Genomic DNA, 13,945 nt, shown 5'->3' on the forward strand with positions numbered 1-13,945 from the left:
ACACCTGTGTTCAGTTTGAATAGTAATGAATCCACATCTCAACCAGAAGAAGGCAGAACCTGAACCCAACACCTAGACCTTCTGCAGAGGAGACAGTTTTTTTATTTAGACTTTAAAAACGCTTTCAATATCCACTAATGTAAAATGCACACATGCCTGAAAACTAAGTTTGGACTTGCAGTCTTCTTTCCTCCTGAATGCTGCAAGATAAGAATTACGCTCTCTCTTGCATGTTGTCTGCCTTTCTCTGTTGCTTTTATACTCAAAGATGAACCACTAGGACATTAAGAGGATGACAGACAGTGTTATCACTCAGGGCTGGCACACACAGCACTCCCCTATGAAGTGGGAGTTAAAACTGCTCAAGCTAACATGAGTATGAATTTTTTCCATCTCTTTCTAACTTCCTAACCCCCGAAGTAATAAGCAGAAGATAGGCAGAGGACACCACACCTGGTGCTTTTCAGCAGAGGAGCACTAGGCACACTGGATCCCAGAATATCCTACTTTGTTTGGCACACCTTGGTGAAACACGGAGATATGCAGTTTGGGCTGTCTTCTGAAGTTTTCAAAAGTCCCTTCTAACCACTGGAGGAACAGAGATGTCTAACCTCCCTGTATGAGTACGCCTTCACATGTCTCTCAGGAAGCTCAGTAATGTCAAATGAGGTAGATAACATCCCCATCCTTGGGGAAAGATGTGCAGCATCTTGCAGCTCTAAGTTTGGCACCTCAATGAGGCATTCTGCCAAATTCTGAAATAACCACATTTCAGCTTTAAACATAGAAATGTGCCTAAACAGAAAAGGTATTAACCACACTGATAACAAGACAGATACCCGATGCTCTTGAAAACAGAAGCTGAAGAGACTAAATCTGCAGAAGAATTTAATTTTGGTAATAAACTTCTATAGAACAATGAGAGTTACATGCAGATTATGCCCTGCAGGTTGGGTTAGAAGTATAAATTTTTTTTTCTCAGTTGGGTATACCCTATAGATACCCCATAGATACCCCAGGAAAAATAACCTATCAGAAGATCCAGTCTGACAATCATCTGGATCAGTACACCAAAGAAGAGTGTCTTCAAGTGGTGATACATTACACTAGAAGCTAATTCGAGGTTTAAGCTGACATAATTTTGTTGGTCCTGACTGTATTTATTTCAAGTGTTCATGTCTAATATTTTTTAATAGTCATTAATATAGTAGGCACACACAGGAGCTTCTTTAATGTTGCAGATTTTCTATTTTAGTACTGATTTTAGACAGGTTTTTGTTCCCTCTAGATTTTTTAAGTATCGAATTTTAAGAAAAATGCATTCTGTAGTTTAAAATAATTATTTAAGAAAGTTTCACCTGTCCATTTTTCAATAATGTATCTGTATGCTGACATCAAATTGACTTCCCCTTATTGACAGGGCAAGAGACTATAACGCTATCACTTTCTTAATATGAAGCACAATCTCCTTAGTACTGCAGACAAAAGCTAAAACTAAAAAAAAAATAATTACAGTTTAGAAATATGGGTCTGGAATACCATATGGAATGCTTTAGAGAGTCAAATAAAGAGGCCACCTTTAGGATGAATAATGTTGAGGACTAATTTTTTTCTAGCTGCTAAAAGCAGTTGGCAGCAGCATGGACATTGAGTAGGCTGCAGGCAAACTCCCTGCTGATGGGAAGCTGGGAGGAGCAGCTTGGCCAGCTCCAGTGCAAGCTGCCATCCTCCTTCTATGCCTGGAAAAGAGCAGGTGTATTTGTCACAGGGCTCAAGCTGAGTGATGGGACTCTGAGGTGTATGGAGATATTTCAGAGCTTCTTTAAAGTGACTTTCAGATATACTAGAAACTGTTTTGTCATTATTTGCTCTAATGAACACAAAAGATAAAATCCAGTTACAGGGATCTATTTGAACAGGTGACAGTAGCTTCAGCACTTTTAACCACCCACTTTCATGTGCCAGTATCAAGCCTCGTTCTTTTCACAGCACATCTCCACTCTCGATGCATTGCTTGGCAAGGAGAAGTGGAGAAGTCAGAATACCAGGACTTGACCACTGCCTCTCCACGGGCAGGGGTCTGGTACATATCAGCTGTGACTGCTTTGTCTGCTAAAAGCAGTTAAGAACAAAGGGTAGAGAGGGGGAAAGTAATTTCCATTTCCTGCTGCTGGGATCAAGGAAGAGTGAGAAAAGCAATTGCTGAAGGGACCCCACCCCAGCAGCCCATACTAACCACAGACCTCAAGTCAGGTCTCAACAGCAGCCACCAGCAGAAGACTGGAGGTTATTTTAAACCACCTCAGACATGCTACTGCCAGATTTTCTTAAGCCAACAGTAAGTACAGGATAGTAAAAAATAAGACCTAAGAAATAAAGTCCAAGATAATTCTGGAAAAGTTCTGAAGGAAGGCAAGACAAATGATCATCTGAGATAAATCTCTAGAAGGACCACCTAAGAAACAGTTTTCCCTGGGAAAAACAATGCTGTGACAGACAGAAACTTTTTGTTGGTTTTTGGTTTTGTTGTTGAATTTGTTGGGTTTTTTTTCCCCATGGGCACTGTTGTGTCCACATTGATAAAAATCAAGAGAGAAAGAGAACAAAAAACTTATCCAGTAACAGTATTCAACATTGGCCTCCACTCCCTAAGCAAAAACTTAAAAGGTATGAGGAAGTTGCCAGTATTCAGGCAGTTTCCCAAAGCCCAGTTGAAAAGTAGAAAAACACCCATATTCTATCCCAGGAGTAGCAGAGACATCTATCATATTAAATGAGAATATTATAGGTGAAAAGATCAGATTCCAATAGATTCAGTAGCTGACTCCAGTGGTCAGATACAAGAATGGTGCCATTTATCATTATATGAACCTCATGAAACCCATGAACCTTGTGTTTCCCAATTGGGATGATAATCTCAGTCATGCACTTCATTTCTACATGCACCCACTGCACTGCAGCCTGGTCAAAGAACACAGAGATCAGTCTCTCTTGCCTTATACCTTGCACCAAAGTATTCCTTCTGAAAAGAAATAACTATGAATATGGTGTAATTCTACAATTGTTTAACGTGACTACGGATATGCTCACTACTTACAAAATTGTCCTGCTGAACTCTTGACCTCAGTGATATGTCTTAGACTAGTTTGTGTTTCAGAAGCACACGTCAGGGAAATGAGACACCTACTTTGGGATTTGCATACCTTTTTAAAAAAATTTCTACTCTGAAAATATGTGCCACTATACCAAGGGCAGGATTTATATATCAAAATCTTTTTCAAAAATCTTTTCTTCAAAATTTTCCACAGCCTCAGAGGCCAAACTATGAGGAGTTTTAAGAATACCTTTTTTGTTCCCAAAAAGGACCATATTTGTTAATGTCTATTATTCTGTCACACTTATTCCAGCTGAATTTCATCTACTGTTGTGCTTCTTAATCCCTCAATTTATTTAAATCCATCTGGAATTTTTCTAAATCCTCCATAGTTCTTCCCAACAGAGACAATTAGCCCATGGGGTACCCCTAATCTCTCCACATGCTGAGAAGCAGCAGTTCGCAGTGAATCTTTCTCTCCTATCGCATAACCAGTTCTTAATCCACAGTGACACCCTGGCCCTTGCTCTGTGACTCACTCTCCCTAAGTCAGTATGAAGAGCAATCCTTTTATCTCCTGTTGATTTGAAGGGTAGGTACAACTTGCTGAAACAGCAGCTTTTCTCCCTAGAGACTCTGATGTATCTCATCAGAAGGTGATCTGCTCGAGAGCCCTTCCAGGTGTGGTGCTGGCTATGAAAGAGAAGTCAGGGTTCTTGGCACTGCCTCACGGACGCTGAGGCTCAGTAGCCTTCAGAGATAAATAGCCAAGATTTAGAATGTGAATAGTAGCTTATCACTGACGTGGTCTCAGAGTCAGCGATCACAGCACTTCACTTCAGAGAAGCTGAAAATGTTACTAGGAAAGCTTTTAAGGACACAATTCATTTTTCATTTTTCTCTTTCTCTTTTCTGCTAAGATTAGTAAATATTTTAACAAGAAACATAATAGGAAACTCAGCTACTAAACTATGAAATAGAAGGATGTGAACCTCTGTGTGTTTGAATTTCAAGTAAGGGAACTACGAAAGAGCTACCGATTGCCATCACAATAAACAGATGTAGCTTTAATGAGACTCCTCAAGACATTTTCATTCTCCTCTTCCTGCCGACTCCTATAATCTGCAAATTGGCTTCATGGCACTTTCTAGCGTGCCAGCACCACTGTTCTCTCACCTAAAAAGCCATTTACCAAACTTGGCTGATTTAGCTGCTAACTACCAACATCTGAACCATGAGCGCTGCAGTCCAGAGGAAAGATGTCACATTTGCCTGAGGAGGGAACAGACAGACATGCTCCATGGAAGAAGTAAGTGCTCCTTCTACCTTAAGTGGCACATAGCATGTCAGAGAAGATATGGCAAGACAGTGACATGATTCTGTCGTTCTCAAGTTGGCAGATGTTGGTATGAAGCTATGGAATCCAGCCTTCTCCAACTCCTACTTCTCTTTTTCTAGATACAAAATCTCACTCATCACAAGAAAGGTGGAGATTATCCATACAATGGAGAAGAAACTGAGACTTCAGAGTGGTTTGCTCCTGATCACAGTGAAGTGGCATAGCAAGGGCTACTGGGAAAGTTTTAACACCAAAGTAATTTAGAGTGTTGTCATTAAATTCTTTCTACCAAGCCTAAAAAAAACATTCAGATATCAAAACTGTATGTATTTATCTTGTCTGGAAGTGCCCCTGAGAGCAGCTCATGCGATAATCTATAACAAAAGTTCTGGACACTGATGTTTCAAGTCCATGGCATTACAATAGCCTGCCTTGTCTGGCTGAGTTTGAGTCTTTTGTCTGTGATTCAGTGTTTTGAAGCACATATCCCAGGCAAAGACTAAAAGAATGTATTTCAGCACTAAATTGATTTAATTTGGTTTGAACATGGTCTGTGCCTTAAATTTAGTTAAATAATGATTGATTTTGTAAATGGTTCACATTTTTTTACGATCCATGAAAGCAACCAAATAACTTCTGAGCACAGAGCTACTCACCAGATTGTTTGAGAGCTGTCGGACATCACAGCACTGTTATCGTAATCACTTTAAGGATGGTGCAGTTTTATTGCATTGGGCTGCAGTTTTGTTTTTCTATGCTTGTTTTCTCAAAGGCTTTATTAGCCATAAAACCTTTTTAAGCTTACTTCTGTTTCGAAAGCTCAGTGAATTCCCACTTTGCGTATCTACCAGTAAGTGTGAATTCAAACCTCTTAATACAGATAGATTCAAGTCCAGATCTATTTGTAATACAAATGACACTTGCTAAAAATCAATGTCAGTGGTCAGGCTATGAAGGTCAGAGGAGATAAAGGCATCATGGAAACACGAGAGTGAAAGAGAAGTCGAGAAGGGTCAACTCTCCACAGCTATAATGGAAGTGTGACACTGTGCCAGCCTGCACTTGCATTCCTTCAAACACGCACTACCTCCAGCTGTGTTAATAGCAACAAATTCATACAGATGCTTTGTCACTAGCAGAAGCACAGAAATAATGGCAATAATCTGTGCCATAATTGTGATGTCCTCCTTTCTGAGGCTGAAATGGACCTCACCAAAGTACTCCCTAATGCACCTTAAGCTTAGAAACAGCGTTGGAGTCCACTTGTCATCTCTGATGACAAAAAAAAAAGGCTTTGAAAATGCAAAATTGTTCTTTCCTATAAAATTATTCCTTCATACAAGTAATTTATAAAAAAGATTGAGGACAAAGGATGATACACACTTTAACAAACTTCCAACTTTTCATTCTTTCCATCACATCTTCCCTCTTCCTCAAGGCAGTTTAAAGCTCAGAACAATTAAAAATGCAAATGGTGTAAATTAAAAGTGAAAAAGAATATCCAACATTCTATTGTTAAAATAAAGACATTAAAGGAACACCAAAATTTCCGTAAGATACAAACTTTAAAGATTTTCAAAATAAGTTTTTATAAAAATCATTCTCCACATTAAGCAATTAATTCTAAATTTATTTCCATAGCACATATACCCAGTCTTTAGATACCTTCTTCAAACAAGTGCCAGTGAAAAGACGCAATATCTGCTTAAAAGAACAATTAAAATATTTCCTCGGTTCTGATTTATTCTGTGTTCTGAGTTAGTCCTCACTGATTTTTTGCCTATGAAATTTCATTTTTGTGGGGGGAAAAAAAAACGAAAAAGATTTAGCGTGAGATGTGTGACAATTAAATGGTAGTTTTACATCTGTGCTTCCCAGGACTGGGAACCACAGTGCTGATGAAAAAGTACTGGTAGATAATAGACTGCATTAAGATTCAGTTTGCTGCATTCCCAGCAATCCTGATCTTTGGCTTTCTCCTTCTCACTCATTTCAAAAGCTTAAAATTAATCTTTCATAATGAACTACATAGTAATTACCCAAAAAACACTGTGATACACTAAAAGTATTGACCATATGGTATTGTGAGATATAGCAGCATCTCAGGGTTTTAATGACTACCAGTGTTTATAAAAACAAAGCTCCCAAACTCACCCCTAGCTCAGGATGTGTAACATGCAGCCTCAGCTATTAAAGGCCTATAGCCTACAGTCAGCGGAATAACCTGAACGTGACCACAGAGAGGTTGTGGAGTTCCTGCACCGGCTGCTCTCCTGAGAGAGCCAACATGAGAGACCCACACAAGGGCTACTAATGCAGCACAGAAAGCAAGGAAAGACAGAAATGAGAATGTATGGAATGTCTGTTTTGGGTAAACTAGGCAAACTGCCATACCTGTTCAGCTAAGAGGAGACATACAAATGTGAGTTACTCCCTGAGGCACTACTGGGGATTCCAGGCACACTCCTACAAATATGCCTTGCCTTTCATCAACTCAAGGGACATGAGTGATTCCTTGTCATTACTGATGTTAGTGTGACAGACTGGCTGGTCATCAGCTATGTCAATTCAAAATTTTGCTTTGGATATTCCTTTAGAGGTAAAAATGCAGCACTAGTCCTAGTAGAAAGCAGAGGAAAATATCCGGGGAGGAGTGCTAAGAGGAGGAAAATACGGACCTTTGGAAGGACTCTTCTCTTGTAAAGTAAGCTACATCACCAGGTGAGAATCATATTCCAGGATAACGTGTTTCAACATATTTTGGAAGCACAAAAGCTAAAAGCAACAGACTATCTAAGTAGAACAGTCTATCATCTTATCTCAGCACATACTGCAGATAAGAAATAACTTAAAATATTTGTTGCTGAAGTCTCATCTGGGGAAAAAAAACCCAAACCCACACCAGTATATATTGCTCTCTATGACAAAGCTACAGCAACTACAGTTTCTCTGTTATTTTCTTGTGCATGAATAAGAAGCATGAAGTATCATTTTCCTATGGGAATACCTAATACCAGAATTAAGGCAGTGAAGAAGTGATGTGGGGGATATCATCTCTGTAAATTTCTAAATATCACAAGGAAAATGGAGGATTAAAGAGGAAAAAATAATTTTATGTCTAGAAAACTCCAGAAAGTACAAATAATTACACGTGATGTGTTAGCCAAGAAAGACTCTAGATCTATGTCATTCCACCAGTTATGGCTTTAAAATCAATGATGGATATTTTTGAAACTTCTTTATAGAAGGGTAGAGACTTCTAGGGAAAGTGACAGAGTTGGGGATAAAAATTTTACATTTAATTTCTTTTTTAATGCTGATTTTAATAGACTGTAGTAGCAAGAGCTTTTCTGGTTTATGTTCATAATATCTTTTCATTTTTAAAGATAGTTGTAGAATGTAAGAATATACAAAAACCTTTTTCCCTTCATATAGCGCACTTGCAGGTAGAATAACAGCTTCAAAGAGGATATTAAGATATGCAGAGAAGGTCAAATCAGTGTTTCTGTTTGTTTACGTGTATTAAAGGACAAGAACATTTTGTTATTATTTTCTAAAGGGGAGCTGAAAAGTCTCATGGAATACAAAAGATCAGCTTCTAAGAAACATCAAGACCTTTTAGTAACAAACAATAAAATCTATCAGCCCTGTTTCATTGGTGTAGATATTGTGATTAATTTTCTCCCATTTATTTTAAATTTTATTTAAAAATACAATTAAAATGCACTGGTTTTTACCTGGTAGGGGAAGAAAATAATGAAATTCATAAAAATACAATTATTTAATTAACTTGCCCAGGAAAACAGAAAACTTGGGGAATAAACCAAAGAGTTCTGTATAACCCAGATTCAGGGTTCTAACCTGAACACCATCCTGTGGAAAGTAATCATTATATGCAAAGTAGTATCATTTATCACCTTTGTAAAGATGGAGAAATAACATCAAGCATTTGGAATTAACCTCACCCTTCAGTACATTAAGTGGGTCAGACTAATCATACTCTAGAGCAATTTTATACTATGAACACAAGATCCATTTTCAGCTTTTTCACAGCGTCTGAGCAGAATACCAGCTACCTGAAATTAAATGCAAATAGATGCATATATGACCAAATTAAGTTAACATGTTGTGAACAGATTTACAGCCTATATAATTCTGCAGAGATGGTCTGGAATTGAGAGTTAAGAGCCGACAAAACATGAAATACCGAGGAACTGGCTAATGCAACAATGCCAGACGTTGGCTCACAAGAGCTGCCATGAACTGCCCGTGATCTTGTATTCTTATGAAAAAGCTGAAGCACATGTATCTTGATAAATCACAAAGCAGGACAGATACTTCTGCATTCAATGTCGAAGCACATCTTCAGAACAGCGTGACTTGATTTTGAATCTGACAAGCAATGAGAAGTGATGAAATCTCTACTCTCAAATTAGGATTTTTCTTAGTGCATTTAAGTCTGACTACTCAATCTCATGTTTAAGAAATTGTACACCAGATTGACTATCTAAACTGCTGAGCATGCAGCAGCTTGCATTTAGTTTTACTGGAGGTGGTAAGAACTACATGCTCTGGAAAGTCAGGCTTTGAGTTTCCTCATGAAAGACTCAGGAGGATAAACATTGCTTAAATGTTTTGATCATGGAATCTTATCCCTCAGTTTAGAGAATCTCTTGTCAGACAAATGGCAGTGTTGGCATTTTTTTCCAACCCCTAAACTAGAATTTCAGAAAACAGGAACAAGTTCTTTTTTCTAAAGGCTTCTTTGATTTGAGAGCTCACACTGATGTATCCCCACTATAGCAGAGAAGAATTTTATAACTATGCTCAAAGTCGTCTACAAATGAAAATAACACCTTGTAGATAACATTGTTTTATAAGACTACTTTAGAATTTCAGAGCTAAAATTAGTAGAAACAGTTGAAAGCAGTTACATTGAGAAAGAAACACAAATCTCACAGCGGCAGAATACAATTTTTTTTAAGAAGGAAAAAGTAAACAAAGTAAATCACCCAATTTGACTAGTTTCTCAGCATAACAAAGTGCTGAAGCAGCACAGTGGAGGATTTGCTGGACAATTTTCTACTCTGAAACTGTCAATTCCTTCCAAAGCTTAGTGCTGATGGATATTATGGATTGGTATGGATTGCACTGCTCCAACCATCAGAAAGGTCACTCAACAAACACAGCAGGAGTGACCTATTGTTCTTGCCATTGACAATCAGACTGCCGTTTTGACAAGTCTTTAAACTATCACAAATCTTTTCTTCAAGTATTACATGGAAATGTTTATCTTTGCTTTGTGGCACAATTAAAAGCTGGCATCTTAGGAGTTCACTGAAGCAGTATTAATATCTCCTTGGGTCACACTTGCAAAGCCACAGAAGCCTGAGAATCTAACAGTGAATGGATCACCCCTGACATCTGTCAACTATAACATGGAGTATAATCTTTTCAGTTCCATTTTCAGATCAGAAGGTGAAAAGAACTCAAGCTATTATCCCCAGTGTAAAAATATGTTGGACTACTTCCCTTTCTCATCAAAAGACCTCTGTTCCAGCTGTAACAATGAAGCTTCATTCCTCCAAAAAATCATGACCAATAAAAATTGATGGATTGAAACTATGACCTCTTCCTTTATGGAAGAAGAAGAAAACCAAAGCTGTAGTGTTGGAAAATAAATAAGTACCTTTCATGTTATGTTTTGGCTTTTCATTTTGTGTTCATAAGAGTGGATTTTAAAACCCCACCCAAATAATAATTTTAGGTTTATAATCTTAAATGAGCTAATTGCTGCTAGGATGATACTTCAAATATTAATTTCTCTAATACTCAGGATGTTTGAAAGATTTTATGCCTACCTTTAGTTCCAACTTCCTCTCTTAGAGAACTTTAGAAAAGCATTAAATTCTAAACACAAAATCATAGAACCACAGAATCATTTAGGTTGTAAAAGATTTTAAAGATTATCAAATCAAACAATACAGTATCAAAGATCAGCTGTGAAATCAATTTCCTGAGTATTTACAGGCTACAATCACCCTTCAAACAGGAGTGATTTTAGACTGACAGATTAAAGTTCAGACTAGAAATAAGTGTAGCCCCTTCACTGTAAAATTATTCCATGCATGTACATATACATAAATGTTTAGCATACAACTAAGCCATTTGTTAATACTATTTATTTATTGTAAATAGCCCATAAGATTTTCAGTGCAAAAACTTAATGATGTAGGAAGCTTACTAAAGAAATACTCCTAAAAAGGACACTAAAATTTCTTTTCTGTGCAGTGACAGTTAATAAACCTCACTTCCTCTATCTGTTCTCACACAACAAAAAATATAATTACAGCAGCATTCATGAAAACAAGTACTGACTGAAAAGAAGTCCTATACTGATCCAGTTGCTCTCTGAGGCCACTACGTACTAAAGAAATGGTTGTGGGAAATAGTAGTACTTATCAACCGCTGTTGAAAGTATTTAACTGTTCCTGCAGAGTGAACCAGTCCATTTTCAGCACATGGAATTTCCTAAACAGGTTTTGTGATTCTTATAAAATTACAGAACACATAAATTTTGTTTTGAAAAAGATGGGGTTTTCATTTTACATTTCAACTAGACTAATTAAAACCAAAAATGTTTAACAACAACAACAAAAATTAAACCAGTACATCTTGGAATTGAAATGCTGAGGAGGGTCAAATCACTGACGAGTTATGAGATCCAGGCTGAGAGCCCTGAATCAAAATCTGCTGCAGATTGAATTCAACATAATCTTGGTACAAAAGGGAATTCTTTAGTTCAACTCAATCAGCTAATTTTCTTTAATAATTAACTCATTCCAAATTAGTAACTGGAAAAAAAAAAAGTGTGAAAACTTATTCCCTTTTTCTCCACATTAACTTTGGAGAAGAACGGAGTAAGGAGTTGGAAGTTAATTTTTCTGAATACAGAATGCACGTACCATTACCATTACCATTAAAACCTAAACTAAAACTGTTTTGATAAACTTGGTTTTTTTAATTCAAATAATTTTTAGTAGTTTCATCTAACTCGTTGCATTTTTTTCCCTTACAGCTTCTGAGCATTTTTAACTACTTTGTTTATCTAACAGCATCTCACCCAAAAGTTACTAAAATGGTAACAGTCTAGTATATGAGAAAAGTATTTTTTGTCTTTCTGGTATTGAAAATGGTAAAGAAGCTGAATAAACCTAAGCTAAATTATATTTGTGTATACAAAATCCTATAGAACCAGGAACCTTTGGACAAATTGTCTTCTTGAGCAAGTTTTATTGAAGAATACTACACATAATTGCAGGAAAACCCATTGGGGGGCATTAGTTATGAAAGAAAACCCCAGAGATGGCACAGTGAAAAAAAAATAGATGCTGTGAAGACTGAAAGTTAGAACATCTCCATTACATAAAGCTGTGAAAGCTCTAAGCTTTTAGAGAATTTATGAGCCAAATAAGTCTGGATGGTCCAGGGAAATGAGGTCATTAAGATACTGTGGGATACAAAGACATCTTCCAAACTAATGTAAGTTAAAAGGCCTGGGGTAAGTAGTGATGAGCTGGGGAAAAAGTTTCTACAGCTTCACAAAGCATTCATAGTTAGAAACCAAGAGGTGTGGTTCAACAAGGGTATTTCATCAACTTCTGGTAGACTAGCTTCAGCAACACAGAAAGTGACTCCCCTTGGCAAAATCAAATAGAAATGTAATTTAGCTGAAGGACTAAAATAACATCTAGACAAAAAAACTCTAATATCTTGTTATCATGGGTTTGTGTGGAGCCATTTCGGGTAATGAGGAAGGGGCTGTAGAAATGGCTCCTTTAAGAAGTTGCTCAAAAATTTCTCCAGCTCTGAGTCAGATCCACTTCTGAGGCTGAGACAATTGTGTGTCTCCATGATCACTTTTTAAGAAGGAGCCAGAAGAGAAAAGTTCTGCTTTCTTTTCTGAGAGATAGTGGAAGGAGTTGGAGGAGAGAGAAGCAAGCATGTGGACACTAAGGTCAGTGAGAGAAGAGAGAAGGACGTGTGATGGAGCAGAGACTCCCTCTGCATCCCATGGGGAAATGGCAGCTGTCCCACTGCATCCTGTGGAGAGGAGTGGTGAAGCTAAGAGTTGTAGGCAGTTCATGAAGGACTCTACGCTAGGGGTGGTGACTGTGCCCAGAGGAGGCCATGAATTTGTGGGAGGGCAGTGTTGCAGCAGAAGGTGCCTGGAATGCTGCCGACTGCAGAGGAGTTCCATGCTGGAGGATTCTGTGAGCAGAAGCTGTAGCTGTTGGGAAGAATCCACGCCAGAGATGTTCATTAAGGACTGTGTCCCATGGGAGAGACCCCATGTTGGAGCAGGGGAAGAATTTGCAGAGTCCTCCCCCTCTGAGGAGAGCGAAGCAGCAGAGACCACGTGTAAGGTACTGATCACATCTCCCATTCCTTAGCCCCCTGCCCCACTGAGGGTGGAGAGGCAGAAATATCAGGAGCAGTGAGCTGAATCCAGGAAGAAGGGAGAGGTAGAGGAAGGAGATCTTAAACTGCTGGCTGCATTTTCCTCATAATCCTTCTGCTTTTTTGTTTTCTGTCTATTTTGTTTCTAGTAGGTAGCAGAATAAACTTTTTTTTATATAAGTATATAAATATAAGTCGAGCAGTGGAGTCTGTTTTGCCCTGAACCATAATTTGCAGTGAGCCCTCCCTGTCCTTCTCTCAATCCACAAGGTCCTTCATTATATTTTTTCCTCCCAGCTCGCTGAGGCCTCTGTTATCCTAATAAGAGTGGGGGTGGATGTGGGGGTGGCAGTGAGCAAGAGGCTGCGTGGTGCTTCATTGCCAGCTGGGTCTGAACCAAAACACCTGTAATAACCATCCTTCTCCTGGAGCAGATTCTTGAGAATAGTGACCTTGCTACTGGTACCAGAGTAATTGCAAAAGCAGATTAATTAAATCCAAAGCACTTGGTTGTTAAATAATGATTAAGAGTTGTTACTGACACACAGACAAGTTAACAGAAGTATGAGTACCTCAGATTATTTGAGACTTTCCTTAAAGCAAGTACTGTAAAACTCCCAAAAGGTCTTTTCTAAACTCTAGAGCCCGGCTTCTGTAGAAAGTGAATACAATTTAACACAAAAAAATAAAGGTAACACTAATTTAACACTAAAAACAAAATTTAGGATGGAACATGATAGCAGTGCAAGGATCTGTTAACATAACTCTCATCCCCACTAAGCTCTCATAAGGTGAGCCCTTTCCTTCAGCATCTGTCATTGCAGTAATGAAATAACTTCTATTTTCTGCAGGGTGACCCCTATCAAATACACTTTTTCCATTATGTCTAAGGATGTGTTCCCTACATTTTGAGAAGTCTCTGTCTCTTGACATTTGCAGGCTCCTGAGCCTCGGCTTTCACTCTTCTGTCTTCTGCCTGTTCCTCCATGCACTGTATGAAATCTGTTTCCACCAAATGGCATTCTTTCTTTGAAAGCCCATCTTTGGCAAGT

The 13,945-nt window shown here is 38.2% G+C and overlaps 1 protein-coding gene across 1 annotated transcript in view; it reads right to left on the reverse strand.

Annotated features, from left to right (window-relative positions):
• PTPRN2 (protein tyrosine phosphatase receptor type N2) overlaps nucleotides 1-13,945 on the reverse strand; it is a 656,903-nt gene that overhangs the window by 381,241 nt on the left and 261,717 nt on the right. The window lies entirely within an intron of this gene.

Source organism: Colius striatus, chromosome 5 (assembly GCF_028858725.1).
Source record: "Colius striatus isolate bColStr4 chromosome 5, bColStr4.1.hap1, whole genome shotgun sequence".
NCBI classification, from domain to species: Eukaryota; Metazoa; Chordata; class Aves; order Coliiformes; family Coliidae; genus Colius; species Colius striatus.